A 25,971-nucleotide genomic window follows, 5' to 3' on the forward strand; every position below is an offset into this window, starting at 1 on the left:
TGTGCCAGCCAAAATGAAAGCTGCATTCTTTTTGCTAATAGAACTGCAATTTAATAAAGCTGAGGATTCTCTGGAGAGAAAGGAGTAACAAGGGGGGAAGGAGAAACATGGGATTGGGATGCCGAGCTCTAGCTGCTCCTACTGTGAATTGTGAATTTGACACATTTTGACCTTTTGATTTTTGGACACCTGTCTTGTGCCTGACAGCTTTTGGAATGCCTGACTCTTCTAGTGGGTGTTGCTTTCAAAAATTCCAAAGTTTGTTTTGGGGGGTTTATCACAAAGCAAATTGGTTTGCATTTATGGAAGGGATGAGAGTATTCTTTTTAATGCAGCAAAATTGCTGTAAACAAACATTTTCCATGTCTTCTGCCAGATGCCTTTTAAAATAATAGGGTAAATGTACTATAAATGCTTTTGAGCATACACTGCAGTTTGTTGTTGCCAGCCTTTTTGAAGTATCTGCTTAAATTGTTTACTTCTAGCCAGTCTTCAGTGGAAAATACATGGCAGATTTTATACAGCCTTTTTTAAGATGTGGCACTAAGCAAATCTTAAAGAACAACAATTTGTTTGGTTCCATTACTACCTCTAGTTATTATTCCTTGATCTCAATTCCTTTTTTTTTTTTTTTAGTTTTAATGCCCATGTGCCTAAATCAGCTTCAGACCAAGTGTACTTGAGACCAATATGCCTCTTAGGTTCCATTGCTTCCTTAAAACCTGGCACATGATGCCTCCACCTGGGCAGAAGAGTTTAGCAAGCAAAATTTGCCTCCCTTCCCCCAAGAAAAAAAACAACTAATAACTTTGACTGTGAGCAAGGTTAGCTGGTAGTATTTACAAATTTTTTTATTTATAAGTTTCATATAATATTACATTTACATAAAATAAATGTAGGAAATCAGAAATTGCCTAGGAAAATATTATTTATCCATTACATACTCATGGATTTTCAAAATATATCTGGGTTACTTAGTCCACAATTAACGATCAAGATACAAGGTAACTTGTTAAAGAAAAAAAAAGTTAAAGAGAAAACGTTTATAACAACAAGAGGAGGACGGAGTTTGAGGCTTTACCAGCGGTTTTAGCTCCCTACTGGTGCCACCGAGGCTTGACCATCCCTGCTTTCCTTACTTATTACAAGACTTTTCAGTTTATCTGGGTCAAAGAATACATAATGAGTATTATCAAACGAAACAAGACATCTACATGCAAATTTTAATTTAAATGTTCCTTCCAAGGAGAGGATTCGAGGCCTAAGCCCCAAAAACTCTCGCCTTTTTTTCTGTGTAGATTTGCTAATATCTGGGAAAACCTGTATCCTTGATCAGTAAAACTGAGCTGCCATAAATCCGAAGTAAAGTCTCAAAATGTTATTTCTATCAGTCTCAAAGCGAAGGTCGCTAGGAGAGTAGTGCGTTCAGTTATTGTCTCTAGTGAGGTTTCAAGAAATTGCGTAAGATTTATATCTGCAGATACTTCCAAGTTTGGTTTAACTCCTGAAATATAATATACTTTCACTATGGGAGGAAAAGCTTCTTTTGGAATCCCCAATATATCCTGGAAGTATTTCTGTAACATTTCAACAGGAAGCAATAAAGGGTTCTTAGGAAAATTTAAGAATCTTAAGTTGTTCCGTCTAAGTTGATTTTCCAAAAATTCAACTTTCTTTTGATCTCTTTCCCTTTCCATAACGACATTTTCTACTAGAATTTGTAATTTTTTAATCTCAAGAAAATTTGACTCACTTTTCTCCTCTTGCTTCTCCACTTTCAAGTCTGTTAATTGTTGTCGAGTTTTCAAATCTTTTACTTCAGCTGTCAAGGCAAACGACACTTGCTGCAGGGACACTTTCATAGTCTGGATGGCATCCCAGAGGGCCTCCAGGGTAATGGTTGTCAGTCTTACTATTTCGCCGAGGCTTATAGGTGAAGGCGCCTGGATGGAAGAAGGGGCCAATTCAGCTCTTCCCGCCCTCGATGTCATCACATCCGGCGTCGAGGATCCCACAGGGCTGCTGCCCGCCTTGAAACTGCACGAATGAGGCTCACTCGTGGGGTCCAACTCTCCACCCGGTCTCGGCGGCGCAACTCGAAGGGGTGGACTCAACGACACCACCTCCAAGCCAAGATCCCCTGTAAGTTGTTGCTCGGGGGGGTCCAACCAGGGTAGAAGCCTGAGATCCCAGCGTATGGAGCCCAAAGGCTTCCAGAGTCGGTTGTCGCGATGGCAAGCTGTTCCCGGGGCTAGGGGCGGCTTTAGCCCCAATTTTCCCCTTCCTCTTGACCATATTACAGGCAAGGGAAAGAAAAGCGCTGCAAAAACCAGCTCAAGAATCGGAGCTTCAAAACGCTGCTCCTCCTACGCCATCTTGATCTCGAGTCTATTTACAAGTTTTATTAATGGTACTTCCTGTGATAGCATGAGCAGACATAGGGCACAGACCCTCCACAGACATAGCCAAGAAGCATTGTAAAATAAAACTTGGGTTATTCACCAAATACACCAAGGCTTGTTCTCCTCACAGGCCTGGTAACTCAAGAATAAGCATAATCTTGCAATTCAGTTCCTGCTTTAACAAGGAGTGACTCCTGAAAGGCTGCAGTTAGTTGCTGTACCCCTAATTCTATAAACTTGGGAATACAACATTGTGCAAGATATAGAATAGCGCCTAAATTGTTTAAGTAGATGCTTATTGGCTTTACTTGCCAATAATGGCCCTTAAGTGATGTTAATTGGCATTAATTGGCACTGGTTTGCAGTTACATATATAACTACACTTAGGCGCTATTCTATAAACTTAGAGCTCAATATTCAAAGGGTTTATGCTCCTAAATTTGAGAGTTATGCTCATAAATTGGCCTCCTTGAAAACTTTTTAGGGCTGAGTGCATACATTTTTTCTCTAAATTTCACTAAACTTATACCTTTAGGAGCATTAAAAAAATAGGTGGTAACAGGAGCAGATTTAGGGTAGGGAAAAGAAATTAGGAGCTTTGCACTGACTTTCGGTGCTAGGCTTTTCAATCTAGGCAAACAAATTTAAGAGCAAAAACTTGAAATCTCCTACATTAAGATGAATTTGCAGCTGAAAAGTTGTACTCCTAAGTTTAGCTGAAAGTAGGGTAGAAATTTAGGAGCTCAGCATTTTCTGAATCTTGGGCCTTTAGCACTAAAGTTCTATAGTGCATAACTGCAAAGGGGGTGTTAACATGGAAGGGGCATGGGTAGGTTATAGGGTATGTCGGGCACTTATGTGCTAAGTTTATGGAATACTGTCAGTTACGTGTGCAACTAATAGTATTTAGGTGCAAACATTTACACCAGCCTTTGACATGGCATAAATGTTTGCGCCTAAAGTTAGGTGCTCAAATACTAGTATCCTATAATGGCATCACCACCCAACTTTGCTGTTATTGAATACTTGCTTAGCACTCAATTATTTTGCATCTAATTTTTGGCACCCTTTCTTGAATCTACCTCTATGTGCACAGCAATATCAACTTAAGTTCAGCATTAAACAGACAAAGAAAGCCTGACTTCTGTCAAGCCACAAGGTCAGTGTTTTACAATATTCAAATGAGGACCTTCCAACCTTGGCCATATTTCTGGTTCTTTATACTTAACTCATGGAAGAATACTCTAGAGGCTGTTCCTTCCTGTTCTGGGCCTCTCTGTCTTATTCAGGATCTAGGTTTTTATTTTCCCCTGACTGGAAAAGCAGTCTGTATCTAGATCTCTCTTAAAACAACCCTGTGAGGGAGTGTATTTAAAGGAAACTGGGATTATTCTAAACATACACTTACACTTTCCACCAACAAAGTACCAAAGTACCATCACTAGTTGTGTTATTAATCCCCAAGAAGCATATTTAGAGAAATACTCCTTACAAAGTATTACCATCCAGGTAAGCAAAAGAACCTCTTGTTTTCCCTTTGTTCCACTACAGTTATCCTCACCTATATTTCATGTACCCCAAGTCTCATCCATTGGATGGTGTGCAACTGGATGAGTGGATATTGCAAAACATATGTTTGGAGGGGGTTTGCATATCTAGCCTGTTCACCTAGATGATGAATTATCAAATCCTAATGCTCTGCTTCTGCTACTAAGTCCAACCTCCCTTGGAGAAAAGATGTTCTGCAGCCTCTTAATCACTAGACCGTACTACCCCTGGGAGGGGGACTGATGGACCACACCCTCCTGACTATTGGGCCCCATACCTCCTTGAGGGGGACAATGATCTACTCCCTTTTACCCGCCAGTGAGAGGGTGATACTCTATCAAGTCCCAATGTTCCTTCCTCATTCAGAGGAGTTTCTATCCACTGGGATTGTAGCTCTCCCAAGTCCATGGTTTGCCAAATTTGCTCAAGATTACAGATCATAGTGATTCTAGCTCTCAGTGATTCTAGCCAGCTAAGTTCATTGCTCACTGTTCTGTTTTCCCCAGCTAAGTCAAACCTCACCTTTTTCATCTACAAGACTGAGATGCAAGCAAGAGGATATAGAAAAAGAGTGTTTTTAAGGCCTCCCCTGCTGCCTGGCCCTTTATTTCTTCCCTGAAATTCTGAAATTCAGTTTCTGAAAGTTTCAACCATGTACTTACTTATTGGTTGGAGTGAGAGTCTTCCTGCCTTTCTAAATGCTCTCTCTCTCTCTCTCTCTCTCTCTCTCTATTCAGTTCTATTCTCTGCATTTGTTGTCTGCCAACTCCCTACATAGATCCAAAGTGGATAAAAGTAAGAACACCACATAGCCAGCGAGAGACACAGCCAGGCCCAGGGCAGGACTGGACTGCCACCTGCCCCCACCCCTTTCTGTCTCTGAATCACTGCTGCGCTGCTCCCTCACTCTGTCCTCTCTGCTCCAGTGTTCCTGTGTGCCAGGAGTCGGGACCCGGATGATTGCATTAACATAATATTCTGTTAATGTAATCATCCTGGTCCTGGGCAGCATGCAGGAGTAGGAGAGGACAGGCCCAGAAGCAGGGAGGAAGATGCTTGCCAGTGCCGGACCCGAGCCCGGGCCCCCCCTTGGAGGCCAGACCTGGGGAATTTTGCCCCTACATCCCTTGGCGGCCCTGGAACACCTGAACGATAATTTAGGAAAATACAAGTAATTCAAAGTATCAATTAAATTTCATTCATCTAATACAAAATACATCAAGAAAAGATCTATACAGCTATAAAGAATTTAAAAATGTAAGAAATAAAAAGGTCTTATGTTGATGAAGGAAATCTGAATAGGAACTTCAATATCTAAGACTTCTTCTCAAAATATATAGAAACATTGAGCATTAATGTAGATAATGACCATACATTATCTGGTCTACTCATCTGCCCCAGCTACTATGTGTAATCTTGGAGTGGAGGAATAGCCTAATGGTTAGTGCAGTGACCTGAGAACTACAGGAATTGAGTTCAATTCTCACTGCAGCTCCTTGTAACTCTGGGCAAGTCACTTAGCCTTCCATTGCCCCAGCTACAAAATAGGTATCTGTATATACCCCCAGATTCTATAAACAGCAACTAAAGTTGTACATGCAATTCAGCACATGTAGCCAATTCATGTGCACAACTTAGTTGTTTAACATATATAGAATCTGGCCCATAATGTGTAAACCACTTTGATTGTAACTAGTCCCTTCCTCTCTCCCCGAGATCCTCTGTGCATGTTCCATACTGTCTTAAGTTCATATACTGTTAAGCATTCAATACCCTTTCTATAAAGAAACGTTTCCTTAGACTATTCCTGAATTTACCCCCTTTCATCATCAACCTATGACCCCTCATTCTACTCTTACTTATTTCTATATTGCTGCATTGTACAAGAGCCATTCCCCGCTCAAAAGAGACAAACAGGATAAAGGGATTAGTGAGTCATAAAACATCTAGCATTCACCTGGGCTTACCCTGCAGCCACCTGAAAGGTCTGCCCAGCATTGCCCAGACTCACCTGCACCTGAGCTCATGCTCTATACTAGCATCCTCCTCCCACCAGCTGGGTCCCACTAGCCTCTGGGCTAGTCTCCCACTCTCAAGTTATTCCCCGGTGATTTCTCGGTTACTGGGACCAAACACTCAGGGGTCTCCCAGTTTCTAGAAAAGCACCCACAGACCCAAAAACTCAAACCAGGATTCTTAGTCAGTCCAGAACAAACAGGGCTAATAAATGAATTGATTTATTATCATGAAAAATTCGAACAGTGAACGTTTGAAAAAACAGATGGAAAAGTACAGCAAGCAATAACATATAACCAAAGCAAGGATCAACATTAAAGCTATCTAACACTTGTTACTACCTGGGTAGCACCTGGGGAGTTCAGGAACTTATCACAAGCCTTGAACAGGATCTCAGGAAGAGATGTTTCTCCTCTGTACCCCCACACTGAGATTAAAGAAAGATCCAGTACCTCCAGGTTAGATTTGAAGTCCAGAACCAAACAGAGCCCAAAGCACAAACCTTTGAAAGCTTGTGGCCAATGGTACTTCAAGTTCCCCTTTTCTTAAGGCTAAATTGGAAAAGAGAAAGTAATCTTTTCTACAACAGCTTTAAAACTGAAAACAAGCACCATTTGCATGGGAATTGAATATTTGAATAAGGGGTTATGAGTTAAAAGCAGACTCAAAAAGGTGGGCTTTTAGCCTGGATTTGAATAGGGTCAGAGATGAAGCATGATTTACTGACTCAGGAAGACTATTCCAGGCATATAGCATAGCAAGATGTAAGAAACAATCTGAAATTGACAGTGGAGGAGAAGAGTACAGATATGAGTTACTTACCTTATCAATGGAGTTCCCTGGGAGAGGTGTAGGGAGAGATAAGAGAACATAGATACTGAAGAGTTATTATTATTATTTGTTACATTTGTATCCCACATTTTCCCACCTTTTTGCAGGCTCAATATGGCTTACATATTACCGTTAACAGCATTAGCCGGTTCCGGTCTGAACAAATACAAGGTATGAGTGAATACAAGGTGATATTATGGTAGATAAGGTACATGTATGGTAGATAATTGGGGGAACTTAGAGAGGGAGAGGGGGGAGAAGAGTCAGGTAATGTCCATTACAGTCTTTGGTTATATTGTGTTGCAGGTGTCCAGGTATTTTTTATGCTGGGTCGGTGGGTTATGCTCTTCTGAACAGGACTGTCTTTAGTGCTTTCCGGAAATTTAGGTGGTCTAGCGTAATTTTTACTGTGTTCCCTAGTTGTGCGCTTAAGTAGAAAAGGCTGGATGCATAGGTGGATTTGTGTTTGAGTCCTTTGCAGTGGCGTAGGAAGGGGGGCGCGAGAGGGGCGGTCCGCCCCGGGTGCACGCACTTGGGGGGTGCTGGCCCCCACTGGTTCCCTGCTCCCTCTGCCCCGGAACAGGTTCGGCCCTCCCGCAGGTAAGAATACGGTCCGGGGGGGGGGTTCGCTCCAGAGGGGGTGGGGGGGTGCGCCGCAGAGGGGGGGGGTCACGCTGTGCTGCACCCGGGGGGGGGGGGGGTGTGCAGCGGTGACCCGCCCCAGGTGTCATTAGCCCTCGCTATGGCACTGGTCCTTTGTTGGTTGGGTAGTGGAGGTTTAGGTAAGATCGTGCAGATCTTGTGGTATTTCTGGTTGGCAGGTCGATAAGGTCTGTCATGTATCCAGGTGCCTCACCGTAGATAATTTTATGAACAGTCATGCAGATTTTGAAAGTGATACGTTCTTTGATTGGTAGCCAGTGTAGTTTTTCTCGGAGTGGTTTGGCACTGTCAAAACGCATTTTTTCCAAATATAAGCCTGGCTGTTGTGTTTTGGGCAGTCTGGAGTTTTTTTAATGATTTGATCCTTGCATCCCTCATAGATTCCATTACAGGAGTCTGCATGGCTTAGTACCATTGATTGTATCAGATTACAAAATATTTCCCTCGGGAAGCATGGTTTCATGCGTTTAAGTTTCCACATTGAGAAAAACATTTTCTTTATGATGGATTTTGCTTTGGTCTCTAGTGAGAGGTTACGGTCGATTGTTACTCCAAGAATTTTCAGGCTGTCTGAGATAGGGAGGGTGTGTCCTGGGGTGTTAATGTTTGTGGGTTTGTATGTATTGTATTGGGATGAGATGATGAGGCAGTGTGTTTTTTCTATATTGAGTTTTAATTGGAATGCATCTGCCCATGAGTTCATGATGTTTAAGCTGAGCTCGATTTGGTTGGTGATTTCTGCCAAATCATGTTTGTAGGGGATATATAATGTAACGTCATCAGCGTAGATAAATGGGTTAAGGCCTTGGGTGGATAAGGTCTTGGCTAGTGGAGTCATCATAAGGTTGAAAAGGATCTGTGATAGTGGTGATCCTTGCAGTACTCTGCATTCAGGTTTCCATGGTGACTATATGTTTGTTTTTGCAGAATGAATGCACTTGCAAATCAGTAAGAGGAGTTTAACCTGTTCATTTTCTAGGGAGGCAATGAAGTCACTTGAGGACAGGGGTTCTGTGAATGTAGCAAAAGTTTGAATAGATTGAAGGGGAAAAAGATGGTTTAGTGAGAGATCTGTGAGGAGCAAGTTGCCATAGTCTATGCAGGTGGTGATGAGAATGTGGATAAGGGTTTTGGTGCTGTGTTCAGAAAGGAAAAGACAAATTTTGGCAATATTATACAGAAAGAAATGACAGGTTTTAGCAGTATGTTTGTGTGCAGAGAAAGAGAGAGATGAATTAGAAATAACCCCAGGTTTACAAGCTGAGAGAATGAGGGCAGAAAAGAAGTGGGGTTAGAGGGAAAGACTAAAAGCTCAGTCTTAGCTATGTTCAGTTTCAGATGGTGGTGGGACATCCAGGCAGAAATGTCAGCTAAGCAGGCTGAGAAATGGGCTTGGGTTCCTGGTGAAATTTCTGATGTAGCGAGATAGATCTGGGAGTCATACAATTAAGATGGTACTGAAAAGCATGGAAGGAGATCAGAGCACCAAGGGAATAAGTATACAGAGAGGTGAAAAAAGGTCTCAAGACAGATCCCTGAGGTACACCAACAGATAATGGGATCGCAGTAGAGGAGGATCCATGGGAGAGATAAGAAGAAAATCAACACAGAACAGAGCCCCAATATTCAAATGAGGACAGTGTATCAAGGAGTAGGTGGGGATCATTATTGTTGAAACCAGCCGATGGGTCAAGAAGAATGAGGATCGAGTAAAAGCCCTAGGGTCTGACGAGGAAGAAGTCACTGAAGACTTTGGCAAAGGCTGTTCTGTTGAATGTAAAGGGCAAATGCCAGATTGTGAATTAAGAATAGCTTAAAGTGAAAGAAAGTCAAGACATTGGCTGTGAACAGCATGTTTAAGTAGCTTAGATATAAAAAGGAAGAGGGAGATGGGACAATAGTGGGAAGAATGGGTAGTGTCCTAGGAAGGTTTTTTGAGGAGTGGAATAACCACAGAATGTTTGAAGGCATCAAGAACAGATGCAAAAGAAAGTGCTAGATTGAGGATATGGCAAATAAAAGAGATTAAGTAACATAAGAACATAAGAATAGCCATACTGGGTCAGACCAATGATCCATCTAGCCCAGTGTCCTGCTTCCAACAGTGGTCAATCCAGGTCATAAGTATCTAGCAGAAACCCAAATAGTAGCAACTTTCCATGCTACCAAACCCAGTGGCTTCCCTATATATCCTTTCCTCTCCTCTATCCCCATTGTACCAGAAACACATGTACCTTTATTCGACCACAATGTCATCATGTATTTGTTTTACTACTGGAATTGGCAAATGCCTTTACAGTACTATATAAGCCACATTGAGCCTGCAAAAAGGTGGGAAAATGTGGGATACAAATGTAACAAATAAAATTATGTTTATTCTCTTTAAAAATATTGAACAGTGGAACAAAATAGTGCAGTTGGCAAACAATAACAGGTAACTGAAATATGGATCAATAAAAAAAAGTTTGCTTACTTACTAGAATGTACCTGGGGAGATCAAGGCATATATCTGTTCACAGAGCTTCAGCAAAGATCTCTCTCTCTCTCTCTCTCTCTCTCTCTCTCTCTCCCAGGCTGAAACTGAAGCAACAGCCAGCATCTGCTGGGTAATTTCAAACTCCAGGCCAATCAGAGCCCAGAACAATCAAGTTTCAAATAAAACTGGTTACATCACTACAGGCACGTCCTATTATCTGTGTGTCAAATGAAAGTAAGACAAGTCAGTCCTCTGTAACAGCTTTAAGCATAAACATGCACCATCTGCTGACCAAATAGGAGAAATACACCAGATATATTTAAGACAGGAAAATATGCAATACATTTTACAGGCTTAAAACAGACAGTTTCTTCATACCTCCCCCCCATAAGAGAGAGACCCCGGACTGAGGCCTCCACAGACCGCTACTCAGGTCTTGACATTCCAGTGTCAGGGTGGTTGTCTGAGTTCATCTCACCTTCATCATTGTTGTCATGCATCCTCTACTCTTCTCTGTATTCTCTGATTCCTTCTTCTCCTTTCTGCTGGGGATATCAATCCTAGGCCCAGCCCTCCAAATAAACTCTCACCCCACCTGTCAAGGTCAAACCACTACCTCTCCAGTTGGATTCCTATTCTTCTTCTCTTTTCACTCCCTTTCTCATGTGCCCTGTAGAATGTCCACTCTGTCTCCAACAAATTTGTCCACATTCAAAACCTCTTTATCTCTCATACTCTGCATCTTCTTGTTCTAACAGAGACTTGGCATTACCCCAAAGACTCTGGTTCAGTTGCTGCCTTCTGTCATGGAGGTTACCTTTTCTCCCATATACCTAATCCCATGAGGCGCAGGGTTGGGTTGTTACTCTTCACTATTTCTAGGTTTTAACCCCTTCTTCCAACTCAGTCTCACTGCTTTTATTCCTATAATACTGTTCTCTCCTTTACTCTGGACACTTTCACTCCTCCAATTTTCTGTTCTGTAAGGTGTACCAAATCCCAGCCTTGGCTGACCTCCAAAATCTACTAGCTTTGTTCCTGTGCTCACTCTGCTCAGTGCCTTTGATTAAAATCATGTGCTTATGGTGACTTAATACATTGCTGATCTTCTTCCATTGTGTTCTTGCACTTGCCAAATTAGAATACTTTGGCCGATATTCAAAATGATTTAACTAGCCAGGAATGGCTTCTGGCTGGTTAAATAGCGTTTTAGCACCTAACCATGGATATTCAGCAAGAGGTAACTGGTTATCTCTTGCTGAATATTCGCGGTTAGCAGCTAGCTGTGAACCAGCTAAATCACACAACCTAGCCGGTTAAGTGCGGATATTCAGTGCCAAACTGGGTATGTTTAGCAGTTAAAATTGTCTGCATAAATAGCAGTCCTATCTTTAACCACCAAGCACATAACTGATTACTGCTGAATATTGGCTTTGCTGGTTAAGATGCTGCAGTCAAAAATGAAACCGGATATTCACTGCCAGTCATGGGAAATGGCCTGGCATTGAATATCTGGGTTGAATGCTGGTGGCGGGCAGACAAAGCACTGCTGCTGGTGGCTGAATATTGGGCAGACTATGTCATTTTAACAAACTCTCTTGCCCCCAACCCACATCATCTTTTTTCCATACTGAACTCTTTCCTCACAGTACCTCTAACTTCCAACCTCCCTAAACTCTCTGCCCAGACTATGGCAGAGTACTTCCATGACAAGGTTCACATTCTCAGCCAGGTCACCTCCATCTCCTCTTTCCCCACTTTCCCTACTTTAGTCTCACAAACTAACTCTAACCCTTGCTACCTTTTCTTCCTTTTCTAAAATCACTAAAGAGGAAACTGCATATCTCCTTTCTTCCTCCAAACTACCTGTTCCTATGATCCCATTCCCACCCATCTTCTCAACTGTGTTTCTCCTACACGGTTAGCATATCTGGGTTTAGAAAGGTTTGGACAAGTTCCTGGAGATAGATATAGTGGTGAATAGATTAGAAACTGATTGACAGATGGCTGAGAATAGTGATAAATGGAATTCACTTGAAGGACAGAAAGGTGAGTAGTGGAGTGCCTCGGGGATCTGTAATAAGAGTCGATTCTATTCAATATAATTGCCAAAGATTCAGAAGGAAAAGTATTTTGCAGATAACACAAAGATTTGCAATAACATGGACACCCAGGATGGAGTAGAGGTATGTGGGATTATTTGAGGGATTAGGTGTTATGTGGTGGTTGTTTGTTTCTAGGGGCATGTGTGTTTGGGGGACAAGGTGTATAGGTCTGAGGAGTGTATTTTGGGGCTGTGCAACAGGGTTTTGGGGGACATGTGTTGAAGTGTATGCCTATGGTGCATGTTTTTGGGGTGTCTGGGGGATTGGGAGTATAGGTATTCTATCATCCTATGTTCTCCTGTCCTCTTCCACAGCCAGAAGATGAAGGGCCAAGGCCTTAATAAAAGCTAGAAGCAAAAAGGGCCAAAATCTATAGGAGATCAAGGAAAGAGAAGATGGCCACTCTCCCCTGGTGAATCAGATTGGCCAAAACCAGGCCATAAAGGGGATTAGAGAGAACAGGAAGGCTTCCTAAGCTGTCTAGGAAGGTAAGTCTTTCATGGAGACGCTCTGCTCCTTACCTCAAGTTCCCATTGCAGCTTCAAATTCTTTATTCTGGCTCCAAATTCTGGCCAAGTCTAATTCCAGTTACAGCTACTGATTCCAGACGTTTGCTTTCTGTTTAAGTCTCTGCTTGGTTCCAGACCCTGCTGCAGCTTCCCATTCTAGTCATTAATCTGTACTATTTCCCTTTGCCATACAGAATCCATTTCCATTTCTCATGCGGAGTTCAGCTCCAATTCTTATAATGAGTATTGTTTGGGCTCCTTGTGGAATCCAGCTCCAGTTCCTGTACAAACTCCAGTCCTTGTTCTAAGTTCCTTTCTAACACTGCATTAGCTGTAATATACTTTGGTATAGTGGCCCCATTAGATACAGTTGCATAGGAGCAGACTCTGTGGGTGCTGTAGGTGCTTGAGCACCCTCAATATAGAGAGTATTCATTGAATGTGTCCAGGGAGGGGTTATTTCCACTGGGCTTAGCACCCCCAATAATTTTCAAACGTTGGCTCCTATGGTTGTTATTGTATGCATGCTCAGATGAGCTGATGTCAGAACCATAAGTATAAATAGTTGCCTTTGTATTGAATTTTTTAATGCCAGAACGTGATGTGCTTTTTTTTTTTTGGCTTGGTAGCCTTAGGGACTTCAGATTCTGTGATCTTGCTGTCATGTTACTTAGATGAGAACTTGTTTCTAACCTTCTGCTCTCACCATTTATAAAGTTACATTTTTACTGCAACTGCTTTTAATTTGAGTTCTTACTGAGCAAAGTCCAAGTTGCATGCTTATGATAAAGCTGCAAGAACAAAGGTTCCGTGGATGGGAGTAGGTATTCTGAGATCATGTTTTGTTGCTAATGATCAGACTACAATGAAGCAACTAATAAGCACTATAGGGAATTCAATTAGCTTCAAAGACCTCTGATTTAAGCTACTCATTTCATAAAGATGCAATTCTACTCTGTAAATCAAAAAGCACTTTGGAAGGCAAGCACTGTACTTTCAGGATTACATTGTTTTTATTGTAGACTGACTGCGTACAGGTTACTATTAGCTTGCCACTTTTCTTCGTTCATGCTTATAATATTGCCAAGTCAAAGATGAAAACCGCGATTTTCATATGTATTTCTTTAAAAAAAACCTATATTGTCTCCATATTAGATAATTCTTGTCAGCACACAGGCCATATAAAATATATGTTGTGGAGTGGCCTAGTGGTTAGAGTACTGGTCTTGCAATCCAGAAGTGGCTGGTTCAAATCTCACTGCTGCTCCTTATGATCTTGGGCAAATCACTTAACCTTCTATTGCCTCAGGTACAAACTTAGATTGTGAGCCCTCCTGGGACAGAGAAATATCTAGAGTACCTGAATGTAACTCACCTTGAGCTACTACCGAAAAAGGTGTGAGCAAAATCCAAAAATAAAGGCATAATAGCACTTATGTGTCTTCATAAAACAAGCTAAATACAGGTGCCCTGTTATAAAGTCATGCCTAGTTAATATGTGTTTTCATGTAAAAAAATTTTTTAAGTGCTAGGAGGGCAAGACTGCACATACATGTAGGAAATAGCACTTATACCAGCTCTATGACCAGTGTAAATGCCTGTACACACATATGCTGTGTGCTGGTTAAAACCCCAGGAGCTCAGAAGTTCCAGTAGCTTTTGTGTATTCTGATTTAGAGAATGAGATGGGGACAGGGACCCGCAGTAACCGCGGGGATGGGGATAGGACCAGAGCAAACATGCTGGCCACAACTAGCAAAATTTGCATGGGGGATCGTGTACATCCTGCCACCAGCACATCTTTTAAGAAGACATCTTCTATTGCAGGACGGACTGTAGAAGAAAGAAGAGCTAGACTGAATCCTGAGATTATTGATGATTCTTATTCATCCATACATTAAAAAATCATAACAGTGTTTCATAGGGCATATTTCTCCCCTCTAGGAATTACAGAATGGGATGTATTTTGTACCCCTGGACATTTTAAGAGGGTGGATTAGGATTCCTTGGGGTAGGAGAAGTCAGCTATTGTTGGGGTTGGAATAGTAGAGGGTGGTGGTGGTGGGAGGTTTATTATAGCTGCTCATTGTTATTATTGTTTTCTATTTCTAATTTATACACAACAGATGCATAGCATATTGTTCCTTTTTATACTTCTGCAGATTAGAACAGAGACAACGGGGATGGGGCAGGGATGGGGACAAAACCTGCGAGGACGGAGACAGGGCCTGTGGGGACGGAGTGGGAATGGAGACAGAACCCATGGGGATGGTGCGGGGACGGGGACAAATTTTGTCCCCATGTCATTCTCTATTCTGGTTCCTAAAAGTCCATTCCACCTTATGAAACTATTCTAGTCCAGCTTTTCCTTTTAACCATAGCAGAACCCAGCAACAACACCAATGTTTGTACCACTTTATTCAATCCACAAAAATAAGCATCTTCAATAGAGAAGGAGCTTGCTGCAAGGGTGATGGTTTATAATCCTAAATATCATTACAAAGGGAATTGTGCCTTAAGTGTTGTGCCCAGTTTTCCACCTCAAATGCTCTTCAAACAGTTCTGTGCCTAGTGGCTGCTGCTGAGCCCCTCTGTCTACAAGGGCTGTTGGAGTCAAGCTCCTGCCTTTTCTACTTGTCTGTCACACATATAGTCTTAAAAAATAAAAAAATTGAAATGAAAAATAGTTTTTTCACAAAGCATGTTAGAATATTTATGTTACTTTTACCATTTCCCCTAGCTCCACTGGGGTTGTGCCAGCAGCTTTACCCACATTCAGGGCTTAGGGGGGTCTTTTACGTAGGCATGGCACCATTTTTAGTGCACATTAAAAATAGGCACGCGCTAAACGCTAAAGACGCCCATAGGAATAGCTTGACATCTTTAGCATTTAGCGCGCACCTCTTTTTAACATGTACTAAAAATGCCAGCGTGCCTACATATAAGACCCCCTTAATTTCTGGGGGAATAGCCTGGAATGCAGGTCTACCACATCTTTTTAGAATCTAGAGCCACAGGGATGTTCTGCTCCAGCCCCTTCCTTCCAGTCAGCCTTACCAGGAAGAGGGGTGATGGGGGTGAACCCAGAACAAAAAGCAGTCATTCTACTCCCTAATCCAGCCCCTCTTCTGTTGCTTCTGTCCCCTGGCCAAATCGCCAGGCCAGTCAGCCTGATTCTGCCCCTAGCTGCACAGTTCCAATTCCTTATTGTCTACAAATTAAGCCCTGTCCACATCTGTTTATGCCGCCAACTGCTCACTGCAAACTGTAGTGGAGCATCCAGAGGAATTCAGCAATGATGAGGCTGCCTGAATCATCAGTGCTGCTGTCATTTTCATCTGTGTTGCTAGTGTCCTTAGTATTGCCACTATAACATTCAGTGCTGTTGAGTTGAGGCAATCCACTGAGTGCATAAATCTCTCCTCTTGTCTGACATGATCAGCAGTCAGGCAGGCAAGCTGTGTCATTTCAGTGAACTTTTCTAACTTCCTGCTTTTCCAGAGAAGGGTAGAAGGCCTAGGAAAGCTTAGAATATGCAGGAAAGTTGTAAAACATTAGGAGTGTCTAGAATAATCAGGATGGCTCTGGTGGTAGCAGAAACCTTCCTCTGACCATAAATCAAACTGTCTGCCCAGTAATAGGGTCTCAAGTTTGAATCTCTTGCCTCTGAACCTAAGGGTTGCCAACTGGCTGGTTTTTGAAAGGCCAGGCTAACTGTCGGCAGACCCTTCACACCGGCAATTCAAAAGCCTTTTTTTTTTTGTCGTTCAGTGATTCAAAGCTAGTCTTTATGGTGCAGCACAGCGCATATGCCAGCCGACACCAATGCAAATCAAGTCACACAGTCAGCTCAGCCTCAGAGTAGACCCTCCCTCCTCCTTCCCTACTCCCTGCCGCCCCCTGGTCTAAGTCTGACTTTTTTTTACTTACTCAAGTTGCTGCTTGCAAGTCCCTCCCTCCTCTGGATGCCGCCTAACTTTTAGGCACGCAGATTTACACCAACTAAACCCTGGCATAAATTCCTACACCTAAATTAGGCAAGGACCTGGTGTATTCTGTAACACTGCGCGCAAATAGTTGGAATGCCCAAGACCCTCCCATGGCCACACTTCTTCTTTGATCCATGCACAAGTATTTACACACACATCTTTATAGAATAACAACTAGCAAAATGCACGTCTAAATTCTAATTATTGCCCATTAGCACCAATAATTATCAGTGCCCCATTATCGACATAATTGGTTTGTTATACAATTAAATTATGCATGCAAATTGGGTGCTTGCCATATATAGAATCCAGGGGGAAAGTATATTACTGTAATCACTTTCTCATGTGGTGTTTTGTGGATAAATGTACTGTCATTATTTACAAGAGCAAAATGGAAATAAGGCAGTTAGCCAACCGTGTTTTTCTTCTATTCTACTGCAGGCTGTACCAGATTGATTTTTGTGAAAATTGATTAATTTTCTCATGGGCTAGTGCTACATAATTTAAAATATACTGTACAAAAAAATGGTAGAGGACCATTTCTCTTGAGAATATTCCATGAATAAACACTGATGGGGAGAAGCACAGAACTCCAGTGCTGTTCTCTACAGCGCTAGAAAAACACGAGCTGAGCACCAATTTTTTTTTTTTTTGTAACCAATGCTCAACACTAGCAGCATGAAAATTAAATGCACACTGCTAGTGTTGAGCATTGGTCAGTAAAGGGCTCAGAACTTCCTGGTGCAGGCCCACAAGAGCTGTGCGGTAGACACAGACCTTGTGCACATCTCAAGTGAAGGGGGAGAAAGAAAACATTTTGGCTGGAAGTAGGAAGCGTGCAGAGTACGGGGTATGTGTGCAGGGGAGGGGAAAAGCTGCTGCTATGACCTGAGGAGAAGTTAGGAGGCAAGCATGGCTCAGGATCTGTCGGTAGGTTTTAGTTGTTAGGTCAGGGACATTCCGTGCGCGTTGTTGTTCTGACTATTGCATGGAATTGCTAATCAGCTCATTTTAATATAAACGGACTCATTAGCATCAGACTTTCGGTCACTGCTTCTGTGCCTGGTAAAGCAATGGCTGAAAGTCTCTGTGAATTAGCAACAACAAAAAAAATAACTTCATTTAGACTGGCTAAAACCAGTCTAAATGAAACGTTGCAAGCCCAGTTTGCTTTGAGCATAGTGAACCCTGAAGACGATGATGAAGTTCGCTCAGTTGTAACTGCCCTTGCCACAAGTATTTCAACTAATGATAACCTGGGGGCTCACCACTTTAAGCGATTTTCACGATGGGTGACACTGAAAAAAGCCATAGCCCATCTTATCCACATCACACGTTCTTTCCAGCAAAGACCTGATAGTAGAGTAAACAGGTGTCACCACTAGCACCTTTGCACCAAGCCTTTGGCTATAGAAGAGTTTGTGCAAGCAGAGAAGGTAGTCCTGCATGGTGTGCAGCGGGAAGCATATGCTACAGAGTTTCAGTGCATCAGTAAAGGGAAGAACATCCCGCAAAATAGCCCCCTTTGGAAGCTAAACCCCTACAAGGATGAGGATGGTTTGTTAAGAGTAGGTGGCCGTCTCACCCATGCCAAAATAGACAAAAGCGAAAAGAGCCCTCTGATTATACCAGGTCGACATCCAGTATCCACCCTGCTTGTGTGCCACTACCATGAGCAAGTTAAGCATCAAGGTCGACACTTTTCCGAAGGAGCAATCAGGGCCGCAGGTGTGTGGATCGTCGGAGCAAAGCATTGTGTCACTGCAGCCATCCACAAATGCATAAAGTGTCGTAAACTGCGGGGCAAACATCAAGATCAGAGAATGGCAGACTTGCCACCTGAAAGGCTGAGCATTGACCCACCATTCACCTATGTGGGGACGGACATCTTTGAGCCATGGTCAGTTATCTTGAGACGGACCAGAGGAGGAAGTGCGAACAGCAAACGATGGGCTGTTATGTTCATGTGCATGAGCATATGCGCTGTCCATATCGAAGTGATAGAGTCAATGGACACTTTGAGCTTCATAAATGCACTTAGAAGATTCTTCTCAATCCGTGGTCCAGTCAAGCAGATCCGTTCTGATTGTGGATCCAACTTCTTTAGTGCTTGCAAAGAGTTGAAAATAAACTCAGATAAGATTATCGATTCGTCCATCGGAAAGTACCTGAACGACCACCACTGCACGTGGATATTCAACCCTCCCCATGCTTCACATATGGGAGGAGTTTGGGAGCGCATGATTGGGCTCGCTCGCTGCATTCAATACTGCAGTCTTCCAGCTCTAGGGCTGATGTACTAAAGTGTTGGAGGCTTACCCCCTAATTCTGTACAAGTCACCAAAAACTGTGCACGGAAATTTGGGCGCATACCCAGTTTGTGTGTGCCGTTTAGTTAAATAACAAGCTAATTGCTGCGTGTCCATTTCAGTGGGGACCCCTTACCGCCACCTATTGAGGTGGCGGTAAGGGCTCCCACGCTAACCTGGCGGTAACCAGGCATCGTGCAGCACTACTTGATTACCGCTAGGTACACTTGGCGCTATAAAAATAAATATATTTTTGTAGCGCTGGATATGATGGCGCACTTGGGGTGGGAAGTACAGCCAGGCTGCTTCAGTAGCCTGACAGAATTTCCTTTATAGCGAGCGGTAAGCCCGCGTTGGGCATATCGCCGCTTTGTAAAAGGGTCCCTTAGCTTCTATGTGGTCTTATGTAAGATTGTTTTTAATTTGCTGTACAATTTATAACATTATAATCTTGTGCAGACACAGCTATGTATCTTGTCAAGATGTTATTTGTTTGCTTCCTTTCCATGCTGTATCAGTTGGTATTTGAACACATTCCAAAAAATACAGGAGATGCAGCATAATTTATTTTAGATCCAGTACGCAATTAGATATAATCCACATGCAGTATGTGCTTCCCAATATACTATGGAGGGGTCAAGAAACACTCAGAGAATGCTAACGTAGGTTTTGAATGTATTTTAATAGGGTACTTAAAAGTTCCTTCTTTCAGCACTGAATGATGTAGTTGGCATGTTTTCAAGTTCAAATTACACTGATATGGAATGAATGAATGAACAACAACTGTGAACAAATCACTTGGTGTCATTAAGAAATGATTGACGGTGTTCCTTTAGGCTAGTGATGCAACATACTATGAAGCACTGAACTGAACTGAACTGAACTTTATCTCACTGAGGGATGTAAAAGTAGGGGTTAGGGCCTCTAGGGATGTACACAGGGCAACAATTTTTTGTTTCTTTTCATTTTCTTTAGGGCTTCCCCCCCCCCCCCCCCCCCTCAAATTTTGAAATTTTTCTATATATTTCACATATTTGATGTAATTTAAACATTTCAGTACGTTAGAACATTTGTAAAGCACGTCACTTAACTTACATTAGTTCATAAGTTAATGTGCATTAAATCGATTTAGTAGGCACAATGGGGAAAACTCTATAAATGGTGCAGAAAATTAAGCACTGATAAAAGATCGGCGTGCAATGTTATTCCATAAAGGGCACTCCGGAATGAGCACTCCTTTATAGAATAGCGTCAAGCTCTAAATTCCGTGCTCAACTTTGGGCATGAGGGGTTTATGCCAGATAAAACCTGGAGTAAATCCTGGTGTGCAAGTTGGGCATGGATCCCCGCTATTCTGTAACGCTGCACAAATCTTTTGTAAATCCACAATTCCAGGAATAACATGTATAGAATGTTTGTACGTTTGAGATGCTTGCCAGGTGCCCTTGGCCTGGATTGGCCGCTGTCGTGGACAGGATGCTGGGCTCGATGGACCCTTGGTCTTTTCCCAGTGTGGCATTACTTATGTACTTATGACCTGCCCATGCCCCTCTCATGGCCATGCCTCCTTTTGAGTTGCGCGCAATCCAATTTAGGTACCCATTGTTACAGAATAGCAAACAGCTAGATCAGAGCCAAATCATAATTAGTACCAATTAAGTAACATATATAGTAACATAGTAGATGTTGGCAGATAAAGACCTGTACAGTCCATCCAGTCTGCCCAACAAGATAAACTCATAGTGTAAGGTATGATACATATACTAGATCCTGATTTGTCCTTGCTATTTTCAGGGCACAGACCATAGAAGTCTGCCTGGCACTGGTCTTGTTCTCCAGTCACGGAAGCTGAATCTGTTCAGCCAAGATAAGGGCACAGACCATAGAAGTCTGCCCGGCACTGGCTTTTCTTCCCAATTACTGGTGTTGCCATCTAATCACTGCTAAGCTTCTTTGGATCCATGCCTTCTATACAGGATTTGTGTTTATCCCACACATTTTTGAAATCCATTACCATTTTCATCTCTACCACCTCCCGTGGGAGAACACTCTACCACCCTCTCCGTGAAAAAGTACTTCCTGACATTATTCTTGAGTTGGCCCACTGCAACCTTAATTCATGTCCTGTAGTTCTATCACCTCCAATCCCTGGAAAAGGTTTGTTTGTAAATGAATACCTTTCAATACCATTAATTATTTTGGGTGTCCAAATGTGGGCACCCTTTATAGAATCCAGGGGTAAATTTTTTAAGGTGCACTAACAAAGTAAATTTGCACTAACGGATGGTACTGTACATGCCTAAGGGCCTCACACAGGAGAATTTATTAAGCACATTTTGACAGTTTGCCTACGCATCAACATCTTATGAACTTAAAAAGGACGCTCTCTTTGGCTTGATGCAAGTGCTGAATGTTTTTTAATTGCATAGTCAGTAATAAAAGTTGGAAAACCAGAGATACCTTTTTATTGCAGATGTGTACAAGGAAAAATATTTGGTTTGGGATTTTTGGGGATTGTTTAAAAAAAATCATGTAATGCATGTTTTATTTCACACATTTGTGTTAATAAAATTTTTTAGCTGCTGCACCTAACATGTGCAAATTGTCTTTACATCTGTTAATTCATAGGTTAATATAGAGGGGCATTTTCGAACGGGGACACCCATCTCTAAGGGCACCCATCTCTGAGGATGTTCCCGCGAAGGGGTGGGGCATCCCGTATTATCGAAACAGGATGGGCGTCCATCTTTCAACATCTTTCAACATTTAGGTCGACCTAAGAGATGGTCAACCTTAGAGATGGATGACCTCGGTTTTCGCCGATAATGGAAACCGAGGATGCCCATCTCAAAAACGACCAAATGCAAGCCCCTCACATGCCAGGACACCAACCGGGCACCCTAGGGTGCACTGCAGTGGACTTCACAAATTGCTCCCAGGTGCATATCTCCCTTTTCCTTTGGTGCTGAGCCCCCCCAAAACCCACTCCCCACAACTGTACAACACTACCATAGCCCTTACGGGTGAAGGGGGGCACCTACATGTGGGTACAGTGGGTTTCAGGTGTGTTTTGGAGGGCTCACATTTACCACCACAAGTGTAACAGGTAGGGGGGATGGGCCTGGGTCTGCCTGCCTGAAGTGCACTGCACCCACTAAAAACTGCTCCAGTGACCTGCATACTGCTGTGATGGAGCTGGGTATGATATTTGAGGCTGGAAAAAAAATGTTTTTTTAATTTTTGGGGGGGGGTGGGGGGTGGGAGGGGGTTGGTGACCACTGGGGGAGTAAAGGGAAATCATCCCCCATTCCCTCCGGTGGCCATCTGGTCAGTTCAGGCACCTTTTTAAGGCTTGGTCGTGAAAAAAATTGGACCAAGTAAAGTTGGCCAAATGCTCGTCAGGGACGCCCTTCTTTTTTCCATTATCAGCGAGGACGCCCATCTCTTAACCACGCCCCATCCCGCCTTCGGTACACTGCCAACACGCCCCCGTGAACATTGATCGTCCCTGCGACGGAAAGCGGTTGAGGACGCCCAAAATTGGCTTTCGATTATGCCGATTTGGGCGGCCCAGAGAGAAGGACGCCATCTCCCGATTTGTGTCAGAAGATGGGCGTCCTTCTCTTTTGATTATGCCGCTGATAGGTTAAATCAATTTTGCATAAACTAAGTTTTTAAAGGTGCGCTAATCAACTGAATATGCAGATATGTGCACATAAATTGTGTTATATTGTGTAAGATACATGCTTTCATGAGTTTTAAATTCCACTGTTCCCGCTCTAAGTACATCTTTCTTAAAATTAACTATATTGTAAGATATTGGTGAAGGATACAGTGGAATTGTCTCATTTGTTTTATTAACCTATATTCATTTTACCAAGGGTCATTCAATTTCATATCATATTATGATATTATGATCCCACTGTGTATATTTTCTCTTGTGCTGCGATCTCTGCTCTCGTTCATCTGCATTTTTACTCTCTGTACTCTGTTTATTTGGTATAGAGTGAACAAATGCCATGAGTGTGCTTCCATATTACTCTTTGTCATGCTACTAACCAATATATCTGGATTAGTCTTTTTCAATGGCTCTTACGTGTTTATCCTTGAATGTTAAAGGTATACATAACCTGATTAAAAGAACCAAATTCTGCCCTATGTATCAAAATTCACTCCTGATCTTGCGCTATTTCAAGAAACCCAACTATCTTTAGAAGAATCATCCAAGGTTGTTGGGCCTTGTCATTGGGCCTTGTCACCTTTTATTTACCTGTGCTGAGAAAAAAATGGAACACTTTAAGTGTTATCCCACATATCTGACACACAAGGTTGCTGGCTCAAGCTTTTAAAAATGTTAATAATATTAAAATACCAGTATTAAATCTTTATGCACCAAACTTGAACTGCTGTGAATTATTTGACGAGATTGCTGACTTGATTATAGCAGAAGATGATTCTCCATGTATAACAGATGGAGATTTTAACTTGCTTATCAACCCAGACTTGGACAGAAAATCTCCTATATATAGGTTTATGTCTTATTTGAATCTAGTAGACCCTTGGAGGTTTTTACATCCAATTAATACTGAATTCATCTTTTTTTCACCATCACATTCTTCATTAGACTATTTTCTAATCTCCAGTCACTTACTACAATCTGTCTCTACTGCTACTATTGAAGCAATATCAAAATCTGGTCATGCGCTTATAACTCTTCAGTTAAACGGCATACTCAAGAGCACCAAAAAGTCTGCCTGGCATTTTAACTCATCATTACTGGATGAGGAAGGCTTTACAATGCACATCACTTCTGCTATTAATGATTTCTTTGCATTTAATAAGATAGAAGATGCTGGCTGGATATGCCTTTGAGACTCCTTCAATGCTTACATCAGAGGAGTAATAATCTCTTACTCTGCTAATCTAAATAAATGTCTAAACAAAAAACTTCTTGACTTGGAAACTAATATTACAAGCACCACAGCATAGTTGTCCTACTAACATGTGTCTATATGACCAACTTGGAAAACCAGACTTAAATACAATAACCTTCTTAATGAAAAAGCCAGCAAAACTAATTTTCCAGCAATCTGCAACATACTACTCAATGCAGGCCAAGTCTGGCCACTTACTGGCTAGTTATCGTAAAGCTAAAACTGAAAGATCAAACATAACAGCTATTATGTATATTAGTTACTGAGGACTTGGATATTCTTGACTGCTTTCATTCATACTATAAAGAATTATATACAACTCAAACAACAGAAGACAAGTCAATTCCTCCTTTCTTAAACAATCTTCCTCATCCCACTATTGATGACAAAGATTACACATCCATCTCTGAGGAAGAAGTACTTGAATCATTGTCAAATATGGCCAAACATAAAACCCCTGGTCCAGATGGACTTCTGGTAGAATTTTACCTTGCTCTTAAATCAGTATTGATTCCTAAACTCACCTCCTTCTTCAGACATCTAATTCAAACCAATCAAGTTCCTGGTTCTTTCACTGAAGCAACAATTATCGTCCTGCTCATACCAGGCAAAGATACTCAACAAGTATAAAGTTATAGGCCACTCTCAATGATCAATGTGGATGAAAAATATTTTGCTAAACTTATTGCAAACCATCTACAAGTCATATTCATGAGTGGCAGGATATCTTTGGATAATACTAGACTCTTTATACATGTACCTTCTATAGCAGTAGGCTCATCATCATTTTATGTGGCAATTGGATTGGATGCCGAAAAGACATTTGATCGTGTCGAGTGACTTTTTCTGTTTAACATCTTATGATGGTTTGGTTTTAGTTTGTCTGCTATAAACCTTATTAAAGTTTTATACCATTCACCAACTACTGCAATTCAGATCAACAATAAGATGTCCAAGCAATTTCATCCTTACAGAGGAACACACCATGGATGTACCCTATCACTACTCCTCTTTAAGGTCACTCTTGAACCCTTATTGTTGTTGGCAATACATAACAACGCAATACAAGGGATATCATGCAGCAAGATCTCTACAAAATTCTCTGCTTATGCAGATGATATTCTTGTTTATACTACACCCACCTCTATACCTCACTTATTGGATACCATCAGAAAATATGTGGTTTCTTCTGGCTATAAACTGAATCAAACTAAGACCAAGATTATACCATTGAATTGTCCTGAAATCCAAAGCGATGTAGTGCAGAATGGCTTCTTTTGGGTCCCTCTCAAACTTAAATACCTTGGCATTTATTTTGGCCCCACTGTTGAGGAAACCAATATCAAATAAATCATGACTTACTCCTCAATATTGTTAAAAACTCCACCAATAGGTGGTCTCCCTTGTGGCTCAGCTGGTGAGGAAGACGAGGCACAATCAAGATGATGTTAACACCTACATGTGAAGTATGCTTCCTTTTCTCTTCGATTATAGTATTTATACCAAAATTGAAAACATTCTAGTGGCCTTTCTTTGGAAAAGCAAGCCATTAAGGATCTCTCTAAAAAAAATGAAAGCTAGTACAGAAAGAGAAGTTGTTAATTTTCCATGGTTTTACACAGATTATCTTTCAAGCAGTGTATGCCTTGGTTTGTGGATTTAGAACCTGATTCTTAGCCTACTAGACTTTTTTTTTTTTGAACAGGAAAAATGAGGTGGTTATCCTCTTTGGCTAGTTTCTGTCTTACACTTTTAGACTGTAAAAGAAAGATGTAATAACATCCAGTGCTGCAGTAGCCATTAAAGAGATTGAATCTCATAAAAATTAAATGGTCCCAGATGACACAAACTCCAGTATGGAATAATCCTAATTTTAAAATCCAGGACAAACTCATTCAATTGAAATCCTGGTAAAAAGCTGAAATCTGGGTTGTAGAACAATTGGCTACCTTTCAATGACCTACAAAGACAATATGGCTTGCCTGCTCATCAGCATTTTAAATAGCTTCAACTGATTCATTGTCTAAAAATGTCTGCTAGCACTCTTCTCTTAATGTAAAAAGAACTGGAGTTTAATTAGTTTTTTATTTTACTTTAACATCATCCACCAAAGGTGCTGTATCTAAATGGTACAATATACTACAGAGCTCTAAATATATAAGTCCTATTGGCACAGAAGGAGTATGGGA

The sequence above is a fragment of the Microcaecilia unicolor genome, chromosome 2, assembly GCF_901765095.1.
Source record: "Microcaecilia unicolor chromosome 2, aMicUni1.1, whole genome shotgun sequence".
Classification (NCBI taxonomy): Eukaryota; Metazoa; Chordata; class Amphibia; order Gymnophiona; family Siphonopidae; genus Microcaecilia; species Microcaecilia unicolor.